This window comes from Vicugna pacos, chromosome 4, assembly GCF_048564905.1.
Source record: "Vicugna pacos chromosome 4, VicPac4, whole genome shotgun sequence".
NCBI lineage: Eukaryota > Metazoa > Chordata > Mammalia > Artiodactyla > Camelidae > Vicugna > Vicugna pacos.
In genome coordinates, this window is record NC_132990.1 from 75,791,243 (window position 1) to 75,803,736 (window position 12,494).

General features: G+C 46.3%; 1 non-coding gene across 1 annotated transcript; it reads right to left on the reverse strand.

The window, feature by feature from the left end:
- Positions 1–11,770: 11,770 nt before the first annotated feature.
- On the reverse strand, positions 11,771–11,847 carry TRNAP-AGG (transfer RNA proline (anticodon AGG)). The gene has a single exon. It is a non-coding gene; the product is annotated as a tRNA-Pro (tRNA).
- Positions 11,848–12,494: the final 647 nt, after the last annotated feature.

The following is a 12,494-nucleotide window of genomic DNA, read 5'->3' on the forward strand; positions in this document are numbered from 1 at the left end:
ATAAGGAGACAGTAAAACAATAACCCAGGCAGTGGAGAATGACCTGGTACAGTTACATTTGGTTATGGTATGCATTTGGAGAGGTAACAGAGTGCAGTGTTTAAGATCCTTGAAGAACGAACTAGGTCCAAGCTCTGGTCCTGCTACTTGCTGCTCCTTCCTAAGCAACCCTGTACAAGTCACTGAACCCCTCTAAGCCTCAATTTACTCATCTGTAAAGTGGGTAATGCTGGTGCCTGCCTCTTGCTAGTGTATCTGTAAATTGGGGATATGAGTAGCAACCTCATAAACTGATCAAAGGTCAATGATGAAGGAAGGACAATGATCCCTGAAGGATGGATATGAATGAGGTGGACCTTATGATTGCCCCAGATTAATGCCTAGAGAGAGCTTCCAGGCTGCAGTGCAGGGAGGCAGGACCTGGGCAGAGCCTGGTGGACTCCTTGAGTTGAGGAGACAGAGCTGAGTGTCTTGGGAGAACAAGGCAGCCAGAGTTCAAAGAACAAAGTGCCAGAGAAAGAAGATGCACAGGGAACCTGCGGCTACCTTGTAAATCTCAGCGTGGGGGGAGCAGAGCAGACTGTGTCCTGCTCCAGAGGAAAAGAGGAAGGGACGTAGTCACATGTGCACACTTTTTCCTTCTAAACTCACCAACCAGATTGAGCAAGTCCTCCTGGGGGGTCGGGGGTGGGGCAGGAGAGGCTAGGGGCGTTACGCTATTCCAGCTCTCCCCATCCCGAAGGGAAGAGTGGTATAACATGACAAGGAAGCAATACTGTTGACTACTCAGACCTCAGACTGCCCTCCTGGCTCTGGGATCATCCTGAGAGCCGACTCCAGACCCTCCGTTCCTCCCTCTGTCTCCCGGTTGCAGGATCCTGTCTGCTTGGTTGCTTTTGCTGCTGTCTTGGTTGCTTATTTATCTTGCTGAATAACAAACTACCTCCAGATGTATTGATTAAATCTGTGCAGCTTTTGGGTACCAGCAAGAGTTCGCCTAGGCAGCCTGCGTCTGATCCCGGTGGCACCAGCTAGGGGCGAGGCTGGAGGATTTGCTTACCAGGTGGCTTCTTCAGGAACGTGCTGGCCTCGGGGCTCCTCAGCCGCTCTCTTTGTCTCCCTGTGGCTTGGGTTCTTCACAGAATAAGGGTCTTGGGGTAGATGCACTTCGAATATGATGGCTGGCCTCTGAGAGGCTGTAAACAGAAGCTACCAGACAGTCAAGGGCCACTCCTGGATCTGGCTGGGCATGCCTTCCTTCCCTGTGTCCTACTGGTCAGACCTTCCATCCCTGTGTCCTGTTGGTCAAAGCAGTCACAGGATCTGCCCAGATTCAAGGGAATAGAAAAATGGAGTGCACCTGTCGGTGGGGGCTGGCAAGGTCTCTAAAAAGGACTGCGTGGGATGGAGGATGGTGTTGTGAGCATCTTTGGGAGATTGACCTGCCATAGCCCCTGGTTCCAGCCCCACCTGAATGCCTCCTCAAGTCTCCAGCTCAGAGTTTCTCCTGTGCTCCCACAGCGTGCAGAACACCTTCCCTTAGCTGCCTTGTAGGCAGCTCAGATTCAAAATGTCTTTTAGCCTCGTAACTTGCTTCTGCTCCAGGGTTTCCTACTCAGTAAACCACACCTCCTTCCATGGATCGCCCAATTCAGAAGCCTGGGTGTCCATCTTGCCTCTGCCATCTTTCAGCCCCATTCACGGCATTACAAGTGGCCCAGGGCTTCCCTCTCCCCTCCGACACCACCACCACTCCCTGTGCCTCCTCTTGGCCTCTGTCATCTCCTGCCTTCAATGTCTCCTACCTGCATTATTCCAACGGCGCCCTGTGGTCCCCCACCTTCCCTCTTGCCCGTCTCACAGTTTGTTCCCTACACTGCAGCCAGAGAAATCCCCTCAGTGCTAACCTGACTGTGTCAGTCCCCAAATGAAAGGCCTCAGCCTCGCCCCATCCCTTCAGCACCAAGTACAATCGCCCACGCTCGTCTTCAACCTCACCTCTCCTTCACCAGGCCCACCGGGCACACCCAGGACCCCTGGTCACCCTCAGCCACTTGGACTTTCCGGACGTGCCAGGCTCTTCTGCATCTCTTGACTTTGGCAAATTCTGTTCCCTTTGCTAGGATACTACCTCCCCCGACCCCCACATCCTTGCTGAGATGGTCCCATCTCTCCCTTCAGGTTACTTACATGTGACCTTTAAGAAACCCACTACTTTGTAGCTGAGTACTCAACTAAAACAATATTTTATCAAGCAAAATAGAATGTATGCATAGTCAACAATACACATTTAAAGTGCACAGTGTGATGAGTTTTGACAGATGTACACACCCATGAAGTCACCACCAACAATCAAGACACAGAACGCTTCCACCCCTCCCAAAGCTTTCCTCGCGCCCTTGGCAGTCGACCCCTTCGTCCACCACCAGCCCCAGACAACCCCCGACCTGCTTCCTGCCACTCTGGATTCCTCTGCACTTTCTAGAAAGCCATCTAATGGAATCATACAGGTGTGTACTTTTGGGTCATATCTCCATTTTATACTTTCTGGTTTGCTCTGGGGGCATCTTTCCCCAAAGAGTGCAAGGCACTTAAGGGCAGGGTTTGTGTCACGCACGTTTGCACTGTGCACAAGGGCTGGCACGTAGTGGGTGCTCCATGAATAGTCATTGACTAAATCAATAAATACTGTGACCTTAGGTAGTTTCCCTGGGGCGGGAGCTATTTTGATCCAGGAGATCTTGAGTTTCTAGCTTGCTAACACATAATTGTCTTCTTGGAAATCCCTGTTTCAGGGGTCTTGTGACCACCAAGGCTTCTGTTGCAGTGCATGCTCCCCCTGCCCCCGTGACAGCTGGCAGACCCACAGCTCCCGGCTCACAGCCTCCTTTTGGAAGCCCACTTCTTTTTTCCCTTAATTTTTTTTTAGTGGGGTAAAATCCACATTATCATAAAATTTACCATCTTCACCATTTTTAAGTGTACAGTTCAATGGTGTTAAGTAAATTCACAGTATTGGGCAACCATCACCTCCATCCATGTCCAGAACTCTTTTATGTTGCAAAACTGAAACTCTGAACCCATTAAACAACAACTCCCCAGTCCACCCTCCGCCTCCCACCCCAGCCTCTGGAAAAGTCACTCCTACTTCTGTCTCTACAAATTTGACAATTCTAGGTACCTCATTTAAGTGGAATCGTACAGTATTTGTCCTTTTGTATCTGGTTTGTTTCAAGTAGCGTAATGTCCTCGAGGTTGGTTCATCCATATTGTAGCATGTGTAGCAGCTGACGAAATTCTTTCCTCTTTGAGGCTTAATAATAATAATAATAATAATAATAATAATAATAATAAGTAGTAGTAGTAATTATATGTTATATATAATTTTGTTCATCCATTCATCCATTGATGGACACTTGGGTTGCTTCCACCTTGGCTATTGTAAATAATGCTGCTATGAACACGAGTGCATAAATATCTCTGAGTCCCCGCTCTCAGTTCTGTTGGGTATACACCAAGAATTGCTGGATCATGTGGTAGTTCTATTTTTAATATTTTGAGGAACCACCATACTGTTTCCCATGGTGGCTGGACCATTTTACATTCTCACTAAGAGGGCACAAGGGTTCCAATTTCTCCACATGCTCACCAACACTTGTTATTTTCTGTTTTTTCTTTCTTTTTCTTTTTTTAAAATAATAGCCATCCGACTGGTTGGGAGGGGAAGTCAACTTCGGAAGGCTGGCTTGTTTCCTCTTCAGGGTCTTCTCCTGAGAGAACCTTGGTCTCTGAGCCACACAAATCTCAATCCTGGGAAATCTCAGCTCTGTCTCAACAGCAGCTGGACAACCTGAGAGCCACCTAAGGAAACCTGAGGCAGTTTTGACTTTTAGATGCCAAATGTGTATTCACCCATAGGTGTATAGTGAGAACACATCCTGGACAGGGCCTGGGCCCCTGGTGGTACCCAGCGCCCCAGCTCATGCTGGCCTTCCCCTTGCCTTCACCGTGAGGAATTCCCTGGTGCCATCTTGCTCACCTGGACGAAGGTGTGGATCAAGAGTAAGGCTCGTTGCTGGCTCCACTCGGCGCCCACCCTTGCTCTCCTCTCTTCTTCTATCTGCTTTTAAAAAATTCTTATTTTTTATTGAGTGTAGTCGATTTACAATGTTAGTTTCATGTGTACAGCAAAGCAGTTCAGTTATGCATATACATAAGTATATACATATATATTCAGATTCTTCCACCTGCTTTTATTTTACACTATCTCATCTTATTTTATGGACCCTGTCAGCCTTTCTTAATTGGTTATTTTTCCCCCAGAACAAGGCAGGGTACAAATAAATAAACAAGAAATTGAAAAAAGGATGGTCTGTGGATATAATTAGTGGGAGTCTCATTTTAAGCTTAGTCAAAATACTACACTATGAAGTCTCAGAGATGCACTAGCCCCCAGCCTTACACGTACCTTCCTCCTCATCCCTCCACTGGGCAGGTGGCGTCAGGACCACTTTTTCCCGGCAGTCCCTCGCGAGGTCTTCCCAGGGGCGTGCTGGGAGTTCATGCACAGCTACGCCCACCATCACCATGAGGCACCAGTGAGATCTGGATTCTGGTGCCTTCTCCCTCTCACCCTCCTGTCGGCGACCTGACAGTGCTGTGTGTGTCTTCTGCCTCCCCCATCCTCCCAGGAGTTCTTGCCAGCCAGGCTTTCCTTCCTGCTTCTGCACACTGGCTTCTATCTGCCTCTCCATTCTAGTCCTCTGGCATCTGGTTGCACCCCCAACCCCTTGGACCCTCAAATATCTTTATTACTTTTCTGGTTTATAAAATGAACACGTTTGTTGTAAAAATTATTTTTCAGCTAATAGAGCTTAGAAAGGGGGATGGGAAAAATTAAAACCACCCTAAGTCCCACAATGCTGTGATAACCACTACTAATCTTTCGGCAGGGAACCTTTCAGACCTGTTTCCCAAAGTGTGTTCGTTTGAACACTAGCCCTGAGAAATGCTCCTTAGGGGGCTAAAAGGGATCCCATAGTCAGAAGACCCCAGGAAGAGGTGTATCGTGTGCAGGGAGCGTCACAGTTCATAAACAAGGTAAAGGCACTGGACTCAGCTTTCTTAGAACCCGTCAGAGTAACCCCAGGAACTCAGATGGGAAAATATTATTTCAGGATCTTTCCCATGAGCTGATCACATGTACATGCACAAAAGTATACTCTTAAAAAAAGTTTTACAAAAATCAGATTATACTAAGTTACCCTTTTGTAAATTTTTTTTTACATTTTTCCATGCTAATAAGGATAGATCTATATCATCAATGCAGTTTTAAAATTAATTTTGATGGATAATAAATGAACATTAATCAAGAATCCAGAAACAGAAGACACAAGTATGCCCAACTGATTTTTTTTCTTTTTAATTTTTTAAAAAAGCTTTTTTGTTTTGGGGTTTTTATTTTGGGAGGAGGTAATTAGATTTATTTATTTATTTGTCTATTTATTCATTTATTTTAATGGAGTTACTGGGGATTGAACCCAGGACCTCCTGCATGCTAAGTATGCGCTCTACCATTGAGCTATACTCTCCCCATCCCCAACTGATTTTTGACAAGGGTGAAAAAAAAATTCAGTGGAGGAAAGATAGCCTTTTAAACAAATGGTCCTGGAGCAAATAGTCACCCATAAGCAAACATATGAACATCACCTTAAGTCTCACACCTTATTTTTAAAAATCAGCTTAAAATGGATCACAGACTTAAATGTAAAATGTGAAACTATAAAACTTTTAGAGGAAAAAAAAAAAGGAAAACCATTTGGATCTAAGGGTCCTTTAAGAGAAGGCAAAGACAAGATATAGACTAAGAGACAATATTTGCAAAGCACATAACTGATAAAGGACTTGTATGTGGAATACATAATTCTCTAAACTCAACATTAAAAAAAAAGAACAATCCAATTAGAAAATGAGCAAAAGACACGAAGAGGCATTTTACCAAAGAGGATACACAAATGGCAAGAAAGCCCATGAAAAGACATTCAGCATCATTAGCCATTAGGAAAGTGCAAATTAAAACCACAATGAGCTATCACTGTATGCCTATCAGAATGGCTAAAACGGAAAGATAGTGAGAACACCAATTGCTGGTGAGGATGCAGAGAAACGGGCACACTCATACATTGCTGGCGGGAATGTAACATGGTACAGCCCTCGGGAAAACATTTTGGCAGCCTCTTAGAAAACCGAACATGCTGTGTGAGTTTCTGGTGTACAGCGTGGATGGACTCGGAGGGCATTATGCTAAGTGAGATAAGTCAGACAGAGAAAGACAAATACTGTAGGATATTGCTTACAACTGTATCTAAAAACCCCCAACAAATTAGTGACTATAACAGAAAAGAAACAGACTCACAGATGTAGAGAAGGAACTAGTGGTTATCAGAGGGGAGAGGGAAGGGGGAGGGGCAAGATGGAGGCGGAGGATGAAAAGGTACAGACTATCAGGTATAAAATAAGCTACAAGGATGTGCTGTACAATGTGGGGGATACAGCCAATATTTAAAAATAACTGTAAATGGAATATAACCTTTAAAAATTGTGAATCACTATATTGGATACCTATAACATATAATATTTTACATCAACTATGCTTCAATTTTTAAAATATGATATTATAAAATAAATACATTAAAAAAAACCCTGAACATGCAACCATCATATCATCCAGCAGTTACACCCCTCTACATGTTTCAGAAAAATGAAAACTTGTGTTCACACAAAACCCCTGTACACCATGGAACTCTACTCAGCAATAAAAAGGAATGAACTTTTTTTTTAACTTTCTTTTTTCTTTTTCTCTGGGGGGGTGGTAATTAGGTTTATTTACTTATTTTTTTAGTGGAAGTACTGGGGTTTGAACTCAGGACCTCCTGCATGCTAGGCATGCACTCTACCACTGAGCTGTACCCTCCCCTTCCAGGAATGAACTCTTGATACATGTAACAGCAGGATGGCTCTCCAGAGAACTATAGTGACGTTAAAAATGTCAATCCCCCAGAGCTATGTGTTGTATGATCCCATGCATATGAAGTCTGTGGAATAAAGTAATTATAAGGGTGCAGAACAGATTAGTGGTTGCCAGCAGTTGAAGGGGGGGTGGGAGCAGGAGAGAAGGGGCTGTGACTATAAATGGAAAACAGGCAAGATAGTTGTGGGGATGGGGACGTTCTGTCTTGGCTGTGTGGATGTCAATATCCTGGCTGAGATACTGTACTAGAGTTTACAAGATGTTAACCATTTGGTAAAGGACACCTAGGATCTCTCTGTATTATTTCTTACAATTACATGTGAATCTAGTCATCTCAAAAATAAAACATTTAAAAAAATCACAAATGTATTTAGGCAATGAAAAGTAGGTTTTCACCCCATCCCCTTTCTGGGAGCACTTACTGATCAGTTTTCAAATCTTTGCTTCTAAAAGCTGTACTGTATTTCACTAGGTGGAGGTGCCACATTTTATGGGACCAATTCCGTATTGTTAGAGTTTACACTGTTCCTAATTTTCACCATTACAAACTACGTCATTATGAACATCCTTGGGCAGATATCTTTGCTAGAAGTGTCATTTCTGGGTCAGGAAATTCGCCTATGTGAAATGTTGGTACATGCTGCCTGTATTGTCCTCTAGAAAGATTGTATCAATTTACACTTTCCCTAACAGATTCACCCTCTGACTCTAACAATTCATTTCTCTCCTCACTAATCCACACTTTAAATTAAGAAAGGGCGCAGCCAATAAAAATCCTGGATAAACTTTACTTTTCTATTACATACAATCCAAGGTGTCAGAATTATTTATAGATTCCTAAGAGGCAAATACACCAACTCATCACTTAGACTGTTTTTTTTTTAAATGAAAAGATACTGCTTTAGAATTTAAAAAGAGCAACCATTCCCAGCTTTGATATTACATTTCCCATTGTCTTCACCTGAGAAATCTTGAAATCCTTTCTGTCCTCATGTTTGCTGCTCTGAAAAACAAACGGTGTAACCTTGCATTTGCTGGAGGGGAAAAAGTTAATTTTTACAGTGTTCCATGCCCGGAAAGGTAGAACAAGCCAACCTGAAGGTCAGCGCCAGAGGGAGCATCAGCTTGGGTTGGCGAACTCAGTACTGGGTCAGAGAGTTCTGCCTGGGACTCCCTCTGCTGTCACTTATGGGTCGGGAGGTCTTGGTCAGGGTATTTAACTGTTTTTCAACCTCCATCCTTGAGTGTAAAATGGGTATAATAATAGTGACTGTTCTTGTAAGGCAGGGAGTACCTTCTATAGCTCAATGCCTTCCCAGGAAAGATGGGGAAAGGGAGGTCCAAGTATGGGAGGTGATGCACAGAGTATCAGCGGGTCAAGGGAAAAGACAGGACCAGAAGGTAGTGCTCCTGACTCCCACCCATGGCCATCAAAGCCACTCTGAGCATCCTAACTTGCTGTAAAGCTAAGGGAGGGAAAGTTACTCAGCCAAGAGAGTACTTAAGGAACAACACAGAATGGTGATTCGTGGAGGCATGCCATGCTTTTGCATTTGTATCAATAAAAATCCTGCTGCCTCACAGACAGATGAAGCAGGTAGAGGCAGCTTTGGCCCAAAGGCTCAACATCCTCCACTCTTTCTCCAAACCATGTGATTTTAATGGCCTTAGAATTCTGGCCTTGCTACCAAATGTGCCTTTGTGCAGAATTGCCAAGCCAGAATCTGCACTCACAGCTTTTTTCTTTAATTAAAATAGTTTTTTGGGGGCTTTTTTCATATTACAAAAGCTATCATATGTTTATTAGAGGGGACAAAAAAAAAGGTAAAAAATACAGATAAGCAAAAAGAAAAGGGCAAAAAGCCACAATCCCATCTTGCAGCTTTGAACTAGGAAATCAGCTAAGTAGATTTCAGGAAAGGAAGCCAACTAGGAGGATCCTCTGGGGCTGGGAAAACAGCAAAGAAAAGCCAGGACCCCGGGAGCTTGCCTGGGCTTCACATGAATCATCTCAGCGGGCCCCCCAGCATCCCCAGGCCCATCTGTCCTCAGCGTCCTCACTGCCCTGCTCTGCCCTGTGCCCACTACCCCTGCCCCTCGATGTCTCTCGGCTTCCATTTTATTTCTAGAGTTTTTAAAAGGTTTAACATACAATAGAGCAGGATAATCTTGAATGTACAGCTTGATGACTGTTTTACTTGTGTGTACACCTGGACAGCCACCATCCTACACAAAATCTAGAACATTTCACTACACACACAGCCCTTGGTTCCCAGGCTCCCTTGTGCCCACCCCACCCCAACCTCCTGGAAGCAACCACTATTCTGACTTCTACCACCACAGATTCACTTAGCCTGATTTTGAGCCTCATTTTCAATGGGCAGTTTGAGTCTGTCCATTGCTCAACATTATGCCCATGAGATCCACCTATGCTGTGACTAGCTCCTTTTCACTGCTGCCTAATATTCCATCATGTGAAATGTGCATGACTATCATAGTTTGCTCATCTGTGTTACCATTGGTGGACATCTGGGTTGTTTCCAGGCTTGGGCTATTACTACTAAAGCAGTCATGGACGCTGTGCCTGTCTGGTGGACAGATGTGCATGTTTCCCGAGTCCAGGTACATACCCAGGAATGGACTTTGGGTCTTAGGGTGTACATATTCTTAACTTTGGTAGGTCCTGCCAAATATTTTCCCCAAGTGGTTGTATCCGTTTACACTCCTGCCTGTGTCTTTGCTTCTAGAATGTGCAAAACATCCAGGTGGAAGGAGTCTCAGTGTTTCCTTAAACCCCATAAGGCGACAGGGACACATTAGGCGCTGGAATCTGTCCTTCTCTTTTCCTTCTCACCTATATATGCTAGCTCCACGTGGTCCTCACCTGCACACCCTCACACAAGGCATCTGAACGAGGATTTGTGCTGCCCCTTGATTCAGCCAGATTTCTAGTCACACCCTCTCCCCTGCGCCCGGTGAGGTCTTGCAGGATGCTCGGCGGTGGCTGACATCTGTCCTGGATGTGGTCCTTCCCCCACAGCACCAAGCGGGGTGAGAAGTCCTTGCAAGGCAGGCGTCCCTCTGTGGAACCACTAGAGGGCGACACAGTCCCGCGGAAGGGCAGCGCGCCCGGCTCCACCCGAAAGTGCGCTGAAGGAGAAAGGCTGGGCACCCGGGGGAGCGGCTGACCTCGCCTTTTACTCTTCAGGGACCTACCTTTCTCCCCGCTTCGTACCCTGGGGTGACGTGCTGAGCCCGGGGGAGGAAATCGAAGGCCCGCTTGGTTCCTGTCACACACTAGCTTCGAGATTTGGGAAAATCATTCAACCCTGTGTGCCCCAGTTTCCACCCCTGTAAGACGGCAATAAAAAAGCCTCCCTCACGCTGTGGGTCTATGGTGAGGCTTCGTTCCAGTAACAGTGGTGGTAATGATAAAAGCAGTAGCATCCAGGCCCTGCTCGGCCCACTCTCTGCTGGACTCCGTGGCACTTACGGCTGGTGCTTTGAAGCCTTCTCTCCTTTTCGCTTTGCTCATAGACTCCTCTGCTGTGCAAAAGCTTGTAAGTTTAATTAGGTCCCATTTGCTAATTTTTTATCTTTTTATCTATGGCCTGGGCAGACTGCCCTAGGAGAGCATTGCTACGATTTATATCAGAGAATGTTTTGCTTGTGTTCTCTTTCAGGGGGCTCATGGTGTCTTGTCTCACGTTTAAGTGGAGCGTTCTCTCCTGTAATCCTCACCTCTGCCCACTGAGGAGCCAAGGGGGGGAAGGGGAAGGAGCCCGCACAGCAGCCACCTCTCCCGCCCCTCCCCCAGCACGTGCTGGGGCCCCGCCCCTCGCTCCGGGGCAGGTAGCCACGCCCTTTACACCGCGCCCCACCTCGACGTGGGATGGGTGCTCTAATCATTCCCACTGGACTGATGAGGAAACGGGCGAGCTGAGCTGACCAAGTCGCCATGCAGTCTCCGCTCATGGCCACAGAGCCCCCAGTCAGAGTGCCTGGGCCATTTGCAAGGCCTGAGCATCCTGTGCATAGGAAGGAGGCTGACATCTCCCCAGGTGCCATCGGTACTACTGTCATCGTGACGTCGGGCAGTGATGGCAAACCCAGAGCTGGTTCCTCGGGGCTCACTGCACCCCCAAACCTCTGCTTAATTCTTCGGAGAAGAAAATCAGTGCTTTTCAATCCATGCCCCTTGGAGGTTCCTCAAAGGTCCTGGGGGTCGGAAGGACAGTGTGGGTGGGGAGTCCTGGGACACTGAGCCCTCCCCCCCACTTCCTGCCAGAGCCGCCCTTACAGGCTTTGGATGTTTTATTCTGGAAAAAGAGTTCTGATGCTAAAATTGACCCCCAAAATGTTTCAAACCACTGGACTACATAATTCCTGAGGTCCCTCCTAGTTCTAAATATTTAATGAAAACCTTTCTTGAACTTATCTCTATTTTTAGCTGGTAAGTTCAATGTACCTTTTCCCGACTGAGTGCAGACTTTTTTTGTTTTGTTTTTCTTTAATCTTAAAGGTTTCCCCACCCCCATGTCCACGTCTGACATCCTCAGTCTGACATCCTCAGCTTTTCTACTGAGAAGTCTCTGTTCTACCCTGTTCCTGCCCGTTTTTGTGACCTCACAAACTCCAGCCATATTCTTCCTATATTCTCAGTCTGGGTTGGCATCTTTTTCTTAATTTTTTAATTTTTCAAGGTGAGGGGGGGGAGGTAATTACATTCATTTATTTATAAGGAGGTACTGGGGATTGAACCCAGGACCTCGTGCATCCTAAGCACTTGCTCTACCACTGAGCTATATGCGGCCCCCAGGATCACCCTTTAACAGTATCCATCTGGCCCTTCCTGAGCCCAAACCTGGGGTATTTCTCAAAGAACAGCAACCAGAAGTCCATGTGGCCTCCCAGGGACGGGGCACCGGGGTCTGGTAGAAGAGACTCTGCTATTAACAAGTGAGACAGGAAAGAGCAAAAAGAACGAGTGTCACATATACATGCACATTTAAAAATCATTTTCTGGTCTATACTTCTCACCTTCTCATTTGAGTGCAGAGATGAAGCCATTTTACTTGAATAAATTCCACATGTCAAGCAGTTTTCAGGGTGTGTTTGAAAGGGGGATGTTGACCACTGCACATCTGAGAGCCCCTTTACCGGCCCCTGTCCCACCGCAGAAGAAAGTGACGCTGGCTGCAAGCCGGCTCACCTGCAGATAAACCCCCAGAGTCACCCACAGCCCGGCTCTGACGAGGAGCGCCTCTCTTTCTAAGGGGAACTCCTTCAGATGTTGCCGTCCTCTGAAGGACACCGTGTCCTTCACAACAGGATCTCCCCTTCCCCTGCATGAGAATGAGATGCTCAGTCGCATCAGCAACCATCAATCCAGAAATGCCCACCAGCTGGCTAACGCAGGCCTCGTAGTGTTAGGAGCACTTGGTGGCGGGGGGGATGCGTGAGA